General features: G+C 38.0%; 1 pseudogene; it reads left to right on the top strand.

The window, feature by feature from the left end:
- The first annotated feature begins 3,041 nt into the window (after window positions 1-3,041).
- Window positions 3,042-7,302, top strand: LOC126045083 (centrosome-associated protein CEP250-like; annotated as a pseudogene).
- The last annotated feature ends 7,095 nt before the right edge of the window (window positions 7,303-14,397 follow it).

Here is a 14,397-nt window from a genome sequence, read left to right as displayed (position 1 = left end):
CAGTCTGAGTTTTTAGGTTTATCCAGCAGCGACTGGCATATGTAATAGAAGCTATGAAATGTGTATAATTTTGCTTTTAGAAGCTTACTGTTTGAACACTGCTGTTTTTCTTTGCACATACTTGACTTTTTTGTAGGCCTAGCTATTCTGAGGTAGTGGTCAGAGATTGATCAGAATTGTTAGCTAGTGTTAAGTTAAGAATATGCCTGCTGTGCTACTCATTTCCACAGAGCAGTACAGCTAAATGTGGGTGGTGGTGGCATTCAAAAAGGATGTAAGTGAAACTGGTTTGTATATGAGGTTTTGCCTGGCTTACAGCAGGAGGTCAAGTCCTTTTTTCTGCATCTTTTGCGGATGCCATGTGTGCTGTTGTGCTATACATCCATTCAAAGTGGGTCTCATAAAAAAGCCTGGATTGTTGCATTTCACTGTAATGTAAAAATTCTGGACTAAACCTTTATTTTGAAAAACATAATTTTTACTTTCTGGTCAGAACAACCAGAAATAAGAACTGGTAAATTGAAATCATAGTTTGCTTAGGCCATTATTTTTGCTATTATATTAGGGTTTACATACATTGTCCCTTTGAAATCAGTATCTGCACCTTACATTGCAGTTATATAATCCCATCGCCTTCACTTGTAGTGCTTACTACAAGAATTACTTATAATAGTAAAATGTAGTGTCTGAAAGAGTATAATAACTGGTTTTAATCTTTTCATTTGAGTTATCTTGGAATTCTGCTATATTTCACATCTCCCATGATTAGCAAACAGCAGTGTGATCATACAGGTATCATACAAGAAAGTTGAAGGAAAACCTTTAAAAAAGGTTTTAAAAAACTTTTTAAAATTATTTTTAAAAAGTACTGCAAGCTAGCCTGCATTTCTATATTTTCTGCTAAATGTTGTTAACTCTTGGTATACTTAATATTTTAGCTGCATAGTTTACTCCAGCTATGGACTGTATTTATAAAATTCTCTCTCTTCCAAGTCAGATTATCCTTTCTTTTCCTGTGCAGGGTCCTGAGAAATCAGGGGTGTAAGACCCAGGAGGTCTTGAGGAGAAAATATTGCCTTATTCTTAGTCACTTGTTGAAAATGACAGCTTTTCCCTACAATTTATATTCCTAAATTATAAGTGTCCTACATGTCAAAATAACAAGTGTTACTTTAAACTTTACATTTTAAGATGAAAACACCTACAACACGTACTCACTTACCTGAACTATTTTTGTTTAACCACAATGACATTTTTAAGGGAGCAGAAGAGAAAATTAACTGAGCTATAATGTTCAGACTTATATTAGTGATAAGTGTGAAAGAAATAAGATTGTTCCTGAGGAGCTAAAGTGAGGAACAGAACTGGGAAAGATACATGAACCCAAGATACTGCTCTTGTTTGATATAGGTTTCATCATTATTCCTCTGCTTTGCCTATTTAATTTGTGTGAGCAGGCAGAGGAATCAAATATCCTGGAGAAAAGGATTCAGAGGGCTGATCATCCTGCAAAATTTTCAGGGGAAGTTGTGTATATTCATCTCCTGGGATTACTGAGCATTTTACATGCCATATTTCAGTTCCTTACCTAATTAACATACAGAACAGAGTTAAGAAACAGCACAAAGAGATGATGTGATGTGTGCAGTGATTTAAATGAAACTACCACATCTCATTGTATGCTCACTGGACTTTTTTTAATATCCTGAGCACATAGTGTATGATTAAAAAAAAACACCCAAACATATCGGTTGCTTCGATCGGATGACAAATATTGGAAACAGGTTTATACTTTAGCTGGAATACAGTATTCCTCTACCCCCAAAAATTCATAAAAAGTAGACAAGTTACTGGTGTAATCTAAGACGTGTATGTGTCTGAAGTAATTCATCCTCTTATTTGAACAAAGCAAAATGTTTGTCATAGAATGCATGGATTTTGAGTTGGAAACCAAGAATGTTGCCTGTGGGACAATGAAATTTGCAGGCAGCCTACCATGCTCTTTTATTATTTAATTCTCACTTTCAATGTACATTTGCTAAATTTACTCAAACATTTGTAAATCCGAATACTAATCTTAAGTCTAAATTTTATAATATAGAGACCATATATTGTTTCATCTATGGAAATTCTGTAATTTAGAAATAACTCCAAATACAGATACCCCTAATTTGTGCAGGTGTAGATAGGACTAAAAGCTCACTGTCAGACTCTATGTAGAAAATATTTCATGGCAGCTGTCAATACCAGTGGGAAGAACCATTCAGACAGATGGACAATAAGGTATTCAATGAATATAATGTATGAAGAAACATGAAAAAAAAAAAAAAAAGATAAATACAAAGACTGTCTTGCTAGAGTATCCTAACCCTACAAATACTTATGCTTACCTTCAGATGGTCACTTTATGATCACCAATACCATTCATTGTTGTGTCACTGATGCTATGCATTTTGAAATGACATCACTGAGGATAGCCTCACCTGACAGCTCTGCCATGAGCTGCCAGATGGCAAACTGATTCAAGGATAACACAACAGTAAATACTGTACGATTTCTTTAATTTATCATAATTTTCCTGCTGGACAGTCCACAGATATAATATAGTTTCTCTGAACATGTGGGAGTTTCTTCATTATATACATATACATGCATATGTATTTAGCTTTATATATGTATGATATGATTAAGTGGCATACTGGCTAATTGTTTAGTGCTTCTTTGCAAACACCAAGCATATACCCAAAACGTGCCTAATATTGCAATATTGTCCTATGCATAGAAATTAAGCTTCTGAAAATCCTACTTAGCCTGTACAATCTAACATTCTCCTAGCAGGGTAGAATAAGGAATGAACAACAACAAAAAGTGTTTAATTGCACCTTATCTCAGTTATATAATCACGTCTGAAGAGACGCGTTCACCAGCTCTACATCTGAAAGGGTTATAAGGATTTCTTGTCACTTTATACATATATTCTATTGGTCTTTATTTCTCTGAAAGATGAGGTAAGCTCAAACTCAAGGCTGTCCCTCGTCTGGATGGAGATAGTTATACTAGAAAGAGCACTAACAGCAAATTCAAGTGTAAGTAAGGTGACAGTTCTAGAAAAATACTTAATCACACAGTAAAAAAGAAAGAAAGAAAGAAAGAAAAAAGGTAAAAAAGAAAAACAAAGAAAACTACAACTAAAGATATTTATTAACAACCTGGATTCCTTCATGAATGCATATTATCTTGCTATATGTCTATGAGAAAGACTGCCAAAGTTTTAAGACTGGAAAAGGAAATATCCCTTCTTTTTTCTTCAGTATAATTAACTCAGCCTTGTGAAATTTAATTTGCTGTATATACTTCATCACATGCAAAAATATATAAAACTTGTCAAATGTCAGTATTGTTTTGCCATTATTTTTATTTCACATTTAGTGCTATATTTATTTATTTACTTATTTTTATGTTATTCTTAGTAGGGTCTTACAGACACTTATCATCTATTCTCAGTTCCATGACTACTGAATATCAAAGGTGGAATCACCCGTCTGGACCATAGCACAGCCCTTGAGTGGTGCAGCTAAGTGACAAAATATCTGACTCAAAGAATAAAGATTCTTTAAGGAAGATCAGCGATTTATCTCTGCTGCCCCCATCTGCCATATCCTTTTACATGACACAATTTAACCAAACACTCTGGAAGTAGAATCAGGCCCTTCAAGAAGAGAATCAAAACCTTTCTCAAAAGAACAGAGCTTTTCATATGGAAAACAAAACCTATTGTCAGGACAATCAAAGTATGCAAGGACAGAACAAAGTCATTTGGGAAGAGAAAAAAATCCTTCAGGAGAAGCATAGGGACTCTTCAGAGGAAACAAAGCACCTTGAGGTGCAAGAGGCCCTTCAACAACAAAACAAAGCCCTCGGAGAAGAGATTAAGGCTCTCAAAGGATAGGAAAGAGCAATTGCAATGGAGGAAAAAGCTCTTCAGCATGAGATTTGAGGTTCATGGAAGGAAAATAAGGCCTTCAAAGAGCAACTTGAGGCTCTTCAAAAGGACAACAAAGCCATTCAGGAACAGGTGAAAGCTCTTTGTGAGGAAAAAATGCCCTCAGTGAGTGGAACTTTGCCCTCCAAGAGGGGAACAGGGCCTGTCAAGATGAGAAAAAGGCTCTATAAAGTCAGGAGAAAGTTCTCCAAGAAGAGCACAAAGTCCTCCATGAATGGAATAAGGAACTTCAATAGGAGGAATAAAGTAATATAAGTAAAAAATCAGTTGTTTGGGGAGATTTAGCAGGTGGAATAAAGAGTTTACAAAGACAGTAATTTGAATTGTTAGCCAGATATTATGGTCTAGTCTTCATAACAGAACATCAGCACCAACTAATGGATAAAACCAGGCATAAAGTAGTCTGTTAGGCTTAGTGCAAAAGTCTAGGAAGTTTGAAATCGATGAAACATGGGTGTTGGTATCTTGGATCCCTGAAGCATAATAAATTACTGCTAGCAATACATAATGCATATCTGTAGATGTCTGCTTCAGTGAGATATTGAATACCACAGAAAACAAGTTACTTATTACAGGATTTCAAAATTTAGATTAACACTTTTTTTTTTACTATAGAATATTGGAGGATATTCACAGAAAATGGATTCTGATGTAATAAACACTGAAGTCATATACAAGTGAGACTGCATCAGACTGCCACTTTTTACATCTACACTTAACTAGTAAAATAATGTTTCTGAAAATGATTGGTATGAAATGCTTTCAGAATAAGATAATGAATCCTTTGCCTCAGAGATTTTCCTTCAAAGATCCAGTTTTACATGAGTTTTGAGAAAAAAAATCAGTACATCTGTGCTACTAAGAAAGAAGATCAGGAAACAAGCTTGAATGCTGTCTTCCTGGATGCTCCACAGTGCTACTTTTCTCTATTTCTGCTTTGTGCATCCCCAACAGACAATTTCAATGGCAATAGGTATGCATGATTACTCCCAAAAGCAATGGTTAGATGAGCCAGGGTTTGTCTTTAATCTTATATATTCCTTCAATGTCAGTCTTGTAGGGTTTGTACCCTTGGACATCTGCACAAGTATGTGTGTCACACTCCAGTATCAGTAAAGCAAAATTGTACTATCATATGATAAAAACATTGCCCTAGTGGTATGCAAAGATATTTTAAAAGCTTGGAACTGGAAAACCCAACCACACCAGAATACAACCAGCACATTAAGACTATCTGGTATGCATAGGAAACCAGGGATGAGAACTTATTGTGTGGATGTGGCCAGTCCGCTCTAACTGCGTCTAGCCATAAGCAGGCTGACACAAGCAAATATTTGACACTTGACCTTGGCTCCAGGTCTCTGGAATAGATTTCCTGTTCACCCAGGAAATCAAGTTAGCAACAAAAAAATGCAGAATGCTTGTTAATGTAGAAAAAAAAGGACTAGAGAAGAAAGTTCCCTAGTCATGGCTCCAAAATCTCAAAGAGAAGTGATGCTTCAGGCAGTAGAGTGAGGACATGTGTAGCTAGCACCTGAGACAAACAACTTCATATTTCTTTTCTTTTGCCAAATATTAAACTCTTAACATTAATATCTCTGGCCTTAAAGGCCAGAAAGGCTTTGGAAAGTTGAACACAGTGGTGTATTAGTGGACATCTAGCCTGAGAAAACTGAAGCAATTTGGAAGGCATATTGACCTGGAGAAACATTAAGAGTTTTTTTCTCATACAGATGGTTTACCAATGAGAATTCTGATATGCCTTGTCTTCAATTTAGAGATTTTGTATTCAGACCCTTCCTTTGGATTCAGGTACTTTGCATGTTAGAATCATTCTTGGCAGATGTGTATCATAGGGATCTTGGTTTATGGTCACTTGGAGCTTAGAAGAGATGAACAGTGGACTAGAGCTCAGTACTTGAACTTTTTTCTGGATGCAGGATAAATCATGTGACTACCTATACAAATATCCTATAATAATTGTTGAATGTGCTGTGAGCCAAAACAATTTAAAAAAATATATAACCATAGAATGATTTAGGTGGAATGTGACCTCTAGAGGTGATTCACTGAAAGCAAGGACAGATTTCAAGTTACTGTAGATGAGAGGAAACTTTAGGCAAGATTACCATAGAATGGGGGAAATACAACACCTCTGTCTTGTATTTGCCTGGTTCCCCTGCATGGTTCATCCGTCCAGTGTTAGAGAAGTCAGATGTTACCAGATCACCAACACATGTAGGTCTATAGTGCTTTATTTTCTACAGCTTCGTGTTCCTCCATGCCTTCTTGAATGATTCTGCCACCTGATGGTTCACATTGCTAATTTCTGGTTCCACCTGTGACTGGTCTTGCCTCAGTGGTAAAGAATATTCAGGACCTAAAGCAAACTGGAAAGTTGCCTGTTACCAAACAAAATAGTTTGTCTTTCTACCAGTTTAAGTGTCTTTTCAACAACAGTCTTGTAGCTGTTCCCAGATTTGTCTCCTCTTCTGCAGTGTCCATGATAGGCCAGGCACCTCAGGTATGATGAGGTAGCTGTTGTGGGCAAAACAGTCTCAACTTGAGGAATTTTACTTCATTTAATTTATTGCTAATTCAAAAATTTAATTATTCATTTGGGTATTGAGAAAAACAAACAAACACACAAAAACATAAACTAACAAGGAAATACCTTTCCTCCTTGTGCTCAACTTGATCCTCCCACTTCCACATCTTCGCCTCGCTTGTTTTCATCTCACATTGCACGTGTCCCTCTCCAATCCTTCTTGCCATGTGGAAGGGTGGGGTCAGTGAGCAATGTTTTCTTTCTGCTGGTCCTTTCTTCTTCCCCATTTCTATGCATGGATCACTCATGACTGTAGTTCCTTGGTGGTAGCTCTGCCCTTACATGCATCACCAGCAGTGTGCAGTCCCTCAGAGGTACGTCCTCTGGCATGGAGTGCCCCTTTTCAGTAGTGCAGCTCCAGCTTTGTCCCCAACAATGGCTGATTCCATGTGTCCTCTCTGTTTCTCTGAAGGTATTTTCTCCTTTGTTTTCTCATGCCTCCCGTGACCACTGCTCTTTTGTGAACAGGTATGAATCAGGTCACTGGGGGCTCCCCTGCCTTGCTGCGCCTTTGGTGCAAGAAGATGTGTTTACATCAGTGTCAGAGCCTGATGAAGCCAGCATGACTGGCCCAGAGCAGCTCAGAGCCTCTTCCACAGAGGGCATCATGCAGCCACCAGCTACCCAGCCAGCCTACCAGTTACACCCAGTACAGTGTTCCTGTAACCGCTTTGCCACATCACCAGTATGAGAATGGTTCTGTCCCTGAGCCTGGACCTTGTGTCAGGTAACTCACGCAGCTAGATATGAAACGTTTATGTGGGTACACTTCAATCATGTTTTTTCCATGCTGGATATACAGCTAGCGTTTCTGTGCCATTCAACTTCCAGCTACCGTTTTCCACCTCCTCTTTTCTCCTATTCTGCCCACTCAGAGTTGAAGTGCAACTCATTCTTTGGACAACACTTTTAACCATGATTTGCAAAGCTCAACAACTCACAGTTTTGTCTGCACTGCAGTAGGAAATGCTAAGGGCTGATTCCCACAGTAGACAGAGGAGTTTGTGACTCCAGTGGAAAGAATTTTAAAATTTTCATGCAGATCCAAAAATTCTTTTCTGGACAAGGAATCAGGGCAGTAAGTTGAGGTAGTTAAGACATACATTGAATCAAACGTCAGACTCGTGCAAGTTAGACAGCCGTGGTTCACATAGAGTTTAAGTGACAGCCTATGCTTTGGCTGTGAGACAGGACATGTAAGGAGAAAACCCTTACACAGACATAAGACAGAGTTTGCTGTCATTCTACCTTTGTTCTTTTCTACCTGTGTGGTGACTAGCTGATGGAGAGCCATCACTTTCCTCCATGGTAACTTGTTACACTTTTCTGTGTGCCCTATGAGACACTCACACAGAACTTGCACCTAAAGTTGTGGCTCCCCATATCAGTGATGAGAAAGGAGTTCCTCCTATATTCTGGTAGTCCAATATTCTGATCTATTCCGACTTCTGTTGCAGTAGATGAGGCTGCTCTCCCAGAGCTGCTTTCTCTAATCTTTTTCTTCCCTTGGTTCCCTTGGAATTTTATGATGTGTTTACTCAGAATTAGGGACTATGATAATAGCTTGGTAAGGTGATGTGCTGGTGAAGGTAATATTCCTTTTAGAAAATGCTGCATTTACTTCTAGTTACATTAGGGGTTATTTCAATTCTGGGTTAGGATATTCATATAATGAAGAAATATGGTGCTTTAATTTGTCTTTATAGCATTAATATGATTAAATTTACTTACACACAAATAAATAAATTAATCCATAAATACATTATGTTTAAAATATCACAAAATCATTGTGTGTAATTAGATACTTCAGGTATGATTAACAGTGTTTCAAAGTATTTTAAATTAGCTGTTTATTTCTTGTGAAAAATTAAACACCACTGTGGCATTAGGAGTCATGATAAAGCTTCAGCTAAATGTATATAAGCAGCTATACACTGACTATTGTGTGATGCTGAAGGTCTTGGGTTGTGATCAGCAGAATAAAGTCCTGTTGGAGGCCAGTCACAAGCAGTGCCTGCCAGGGATCGATACTGGGGCCAATACTGTTTAACATCTTCATTAATGACGCAAAGAATGGGATGACATGCACCCACATGCACCCTCAGCAAGTTTGCAGGTGACATAAAAGCGGGAAGAGTGGCTGATATACCTGGTGGGTGTGCTGCCGTTCAGAGGGACAGGCTGGACACTTGGGCAGACAGGAATCTAGTGAAGTTCAGCAAAACGAAATGCACATTTCCCCAGGGAAATTCCTGTGGAGACATAACCTCATGTACCACTAAATGCTTGCTGCTGACCATCTGGAAAGCAGCTTTGTTAAAAAGGACCTGGGGGCACTGGCAGACTCCAAATAGCGCAGGAAACGGCAGTGTGCCCTTGTGGCGTAGAAGGCTAAGGACATTCTGGGCTGCGTTAGGAAGTGTCACCAGCAGGTCAAGGAAAGTGATCCTTCCCCTCACTGGGGGAGAGGCCACAACTGAAGTGTTGCATACAGCTCTGGGCACCCCAGTACCTGAGAGACATGGACTTACTGGAGAGAGTCTAGCAAAGGACCACTAAGATGTTTAAGTCACTGGAGCAACTCTCACATGAGGAAAGACTGAGAGAGCTGGGACTGTTCAGCCTGGAGACGAGAAGGTTCAGGGGGATCTCATGCATGTGCGTAAATATGTGATTTCAGGGGGAAGAGGAGGGCAGTAAAGAATTTGGAGCCAGACTGTTCTCTGTGTTATCCAGTAAAAAGACAAGAGGCGATGGACTGAAATGAAAATGCAGGAAATTCCAGATAAAAAGAATAATAAAAAAACCCAAACTTGTTATTGGGAGGGTTGTCAGACTTTGGTTTAGGTTGTCAAATAGGTTTTCCATTGAGACAGTGGAGTCTCCATCCTTGGGGATATTCATAAACCTGACTGGACACTGTCTTGGGCAACCTGCTCTAGCTGATTCTTCTTTAAGCAGGGTGTTGGATGAGGTGATCTCTAGAGGTCCCTTCCAACCTCAATCATTCTGTGATTCTTTGACTTACCCTACCAGACATCAAGTCCATTGATGAATACTAAGTACCTCCCACTTCTAACCTTACATCTAGGTTTCTTTTCCTTCTTTAGGGTTTCTTTAGATCTTCTGCAAGGAGACAAGCAGAAGAGTCTCAGGAACATCAAACAAGTTTTACAGTGAAGTATAGACAATACATTTAGAGTAAAGAGGGTATTTTACTATTACCATCATCATCATCATCATCATCATCATCATTCAGTTCAGATCAAGGTTAGGAAAAAATCCCAAACAACTTTTTCTGAAGATTATTTCCATTGGGCACTTATCATCTATCTAACCGAATGGGATCTGACTAAATTGCAACCCTTAAAATAAAAAAAAAAAGGGGGGGGGGGAACCAGATATATACTACTATTACTCACTCTTCTCTCCGGCTGCATTTTCTGTTGCACAGCAACTTTTCTCCCTTCTTAAATATGATATCCCATATAATATATATAACATATACATATAATGGTTACCACCGTCACTGATTGCCTTGGCCTTGGCCAGCGGCGGGTCTGTCTTGGAGCTGGCTGGCATTGGCTTCTCACAGAAGCCACCCTTGTAGCCCCTCCAGCTACCAAAACCTTGCCGTGCAAACCCAACACAAGGACACAAGCGGATCAGTATCTAATGCTAACATTGGAGGTAAAGGTGAAGTGTAAGCTAAAAATCTTATTTATGAACATTCAAACAGATGTGTTTGTACTTTGGATTCATTTTCATAATGAAATATATCTTCATAGAATGTTACCAGATGTGGGACATTTCTGTAGTACCAAAACTATCAGATTTGAGGATTATATTGTGAAAAAAATCATTATAATGAGAGGAACAGTAGATCAAATTTCAAATATCAAACAAATGTTATATATCCTGGAGCAGTCTCAGGAGCTCAGAAATTATGTCACTATCCAGAACCCTTTGAGACATAACAGGAAAGTAAGAGGGCTCTTAGATCCCAGGAAAGAGTACTGCTACTAGCAGCATCACAGAAAAGATGCAGAGACATGAATGCACATCCCTGGGACTTTATTGAAGGAGCAAACATGCCAAAGAATATGAAAGTACAGTGCTGAAGAGGAAGACTTGCAGGTGCCTTGCAAGAAGTTTACAGGAAAAGTACATCACTAAAACGATGCAGGAGATGAGGCTGTAGGGTGGAAATCCTCAGTCTCAGTAGGGCTCTACCTAAAACCCCTATCTATGTACATTAATGAGTTTTAGCCTCATGCTACTCAACATCAATACCCTCTTGGTTTCAACAGCATAAGAGCAAACAGAATCCTCAGCATGGTATGCACTATGGATGGACTTAGCTCTGTCAAGTGTTTGCTATGCAGTAGTGAAACTAATAAAAGTCAGAATCTTCCTGAAGTGAAAAATAATTGCTAGAAGAGTCTGGAAAAAATATCAGCTGGTAAGCAGGAACATTTTCTCCTGGATAAAAATTATATGCCTTTCATTGCATAGCAGAAGAGACCCTCTATTCTTGTCAGATGTTAGGGAAAGTTGAAGTTACCATAGCAGAAATGTATTTAGCTCTACATTTAGATCCTACAAAGGAGTCTTTTAAGAAAGTTTGTGCCAGCTTAAGGCAAATCTATGAAAATACGGTCTTGTGTTAATTGTGTGGAAAAAATATTTCTAACCTTTGAAAATACAACATTTTGAGTTGCTCCAGGCAATTTTTTCAACTAAGTAGATATCTCATTCAAACCTCCTCATGGCATTGATTTGGAATATTAAATATAATATAAAATAAAATATAAAATCAACAGGAGGTCCAGGAGGCAGACCTAGCTGTTAAAATAAGGTTTTGATGCTTATTAAAATGGCCAAAATATTGCAAGTCAATAGAATGAAGACTATTGATGTATAAATCTAATATAAAAAGTCTTTGTACTAGGGAATGCACATATTTTGGTTAGCACAGTAGTACAGCTTCAAATATTCTCTGAGCCAGAGACACACTTTTCTGTTTCTCCCCTACAGTTACAGACACTGGATATACTTCAGCTCAATGTAGCCAGGAGTTTGTACACATAGACATGAATTAAAGGCATGCTTTTATAACTTAGCCAGAATTTTAGGAAGATGGACGATAGACTGGTATAACTGTCACTGGATTTCCACTTGCTGGTAACTTTACCTGAAGCATAATATTAACAACATCTCTGGATGCAGAAAGCTGTTTGGGAGCAAGCTAAAGTAAAAACAAAAAAGGGGGCGGGGGGGAACCAAAATCAAAACAAACAAACAATGTTTAGTCCCATGCAGTTCATATTGCTTCAGAAAAAAAAAAGAAAAAAAAAAAAAGAAAAAAAAAAAAGTTAAAAGAGTGCTTTAGTCTAGGGCTGCCCATAGGGTAAAATATTTTTTTCTTAGCCGTCCTGTGCAACAGCATAAAATTTAAAAAGTACAGTTCTCTAGCACAATGAGAGGTAGGTTCATGAGAAAAATATCTAACAGACCTAGGACATCCAGTCTCTCTCTATATATAATGAACTGTTTGAGGATGGAACAAGAAGAGTGAAAAGGATAACCAATAACATGCACAATCAGATTCCTCAGAGTGGCAGACTGGAGCAAAAATAACAATAATCGTAATACTGTGCTCACAGAGCTTATCAGTGTTTACACAGATTCTAAGACAGAGTAAAATCCTCCAGAGTAAAATATGACTATCAGAACAGCCTGGAGTAAATTTTACATAATAGATGATTCTAGATTACAGTGATTAGAGATTTCTTCTAGATCGTGTTTCTGTACCACTTGCTTGGAAATCATTTTCATAGTAAACTGCAGTTTAATCCAGTATTCAGTGCACACTGATTTTCCCTCAATATTTATTTCACAGACTATATGGTGTGTTGTCTTCTTTGTCTTCACTACTGACATCAGAAAATTCATGCTTTTAGCTCTAAAGGTATCTAGTTCATTCCCCAATGTGCTGATCAAGATTATAATCATGAACCGTCAGACAAACACTGAATTATTATATTTGTATACAGCAGATTAATGATGTGTATCCTAGAGTTTTTAGTAAACTGGTTCAAGGAGATTAGACTGAGAATAATAGCATAAAACTGAGTACTGGGAAACAGAAGCCGAAAAATCCAGGAAACTTTCCAAATTAGAAATTGTCTAGAGAATTTTTCCCCTAATGAAAATTGTGGAAATATCAAAGCTTGAGTCTCATAAAATATTTCAGTTAGTCAGATATATACCATACTAAATAATTGTCAGTTTACAATTAAAGGAACAAGCTAGCTATCAGGAACAAGTCTTTCTGGGGTTTGGTTCATTTTTTAACTGATTATTAAGTTAAATATAAGAAAGAGCTGATATCAAATGATTAAGAAAAAGTTATTAAGAGTCATGGGTTCTCAATAGTTCACAAAACATAATTGTATTTAGAAATTATGGGTTTCTCTCATCTCATTTGCATCTCTGTCTGCATCCAAGCTTTTGCAGGGTTCATTCAGAATCAGGAATTAGGTCCATTCTTAGCCAACCCAGCAGGAAAAAAAAAAAATACCTGGGACCTCCCTGTAGTATGTTGTTCAGGTCTTCAAGATGCATTTAACTTATGTTTATTTTATTAGTATTTGTAAGAGTCTTCATAGAGATCATTAAATCTATACAGAATTTACTGTTTACAGGATCACTAGGAGGAATAAGCAACTCAAAAAAAGAATTAAAATAGATAATCTGCAATGAATGGATAAAAGACAGAGATTATTCATAGTACCTGAACTACAGAGTACCTGTAAGAACAGTTTAGTTCTGGGGCTCCCAGTAGAACACAGAAATGGCCATTGTTGAGAAAGTCCAGGAAAGGGCCATGAAGATGATGAAGGGACTGGAGCACTCTCCTATGATGAAAGGCTGGGAGCTGGGATTGTTTATCTTAGAGAAGGGGTTCACCTTAGAAGGATCTTATCAATATATAGAAATACTTGAAGGGAGGGTATAAAGAAGACAGGGCCAGGCTCTTTCCAGTCATCTCCAGTAAGAGGACAAGAGGCAATGGGCACAAACTGAAACACATGAGGTTCCCTCTAAGAATCAGGAAACACTATTTAACTGTGAGGGTGACTGAGCCCTGGCACAAGTTGCCCAGGGATGTTATGGAGTCTCCATCCCTGGAAATATTAAAAAACCATCTGGACACTGTCCTGGGCAACCAGGTCTGGGTTGCCCTGCTTGTGCCGGGGGGTGGACCAGATAACCTCCAGAGGTCTCTTCCAACCGTAACCATTCAGTGACTCTTCTTTACTTCAAAAAGTAGAATTTAAAGGAAGAACTAAAGAAAATAAGGTGAATGGTAAAAAGATTGTCCACAGACATATATGGAAAGAGAATGAAATGAGAAATGGATGAGGGATTTTGGAGGGAAAGATACAGTTCAGGAATGTCATAGGTGTTGCCAATATACTAAATACATGTTTTGCTTGTTTTCAATAAGGATGATGATGCACGTAACACCAATGGAAAAGTAATCTAAAGACAATGAGAAAAGGGTATTAGAATATCATACGTGAGCTGTGAGTAAACTTTGGGCTGCCTGTAATGATTATATTGGATGCCTGAAAAATCTATATCCAGACTACTAAAAGAACTAACATGTTAAATAACACATTAACAGACCCTAGCAATATAGTAGAACAGAAAAAAACCCCAAACCTTTACTTAGGGAAAAAAAACCCAAACCCAAAGCAGAATGAGACAAGTGTAAGTC

The sequence above is a fragment of the Accipiter gentilis genome, chromosome 13 (assembly GCF_929443795.1).
Source record: "Accipiter gentilis chromosome 13, bAccGen1.1, whole genome shotgun sequence".
Taxonomy (NCBI): Eukaryota; Metazoa; Chordata; class Aves; order Accipitriformes; family Accipitridae; genus Astur; species Astur gentilis.
The sequence above is the reverse complement of the archived record's forward strand: the minus strand, read 5'-3'. Positions and strand labels throughout refer to the sequence as shown.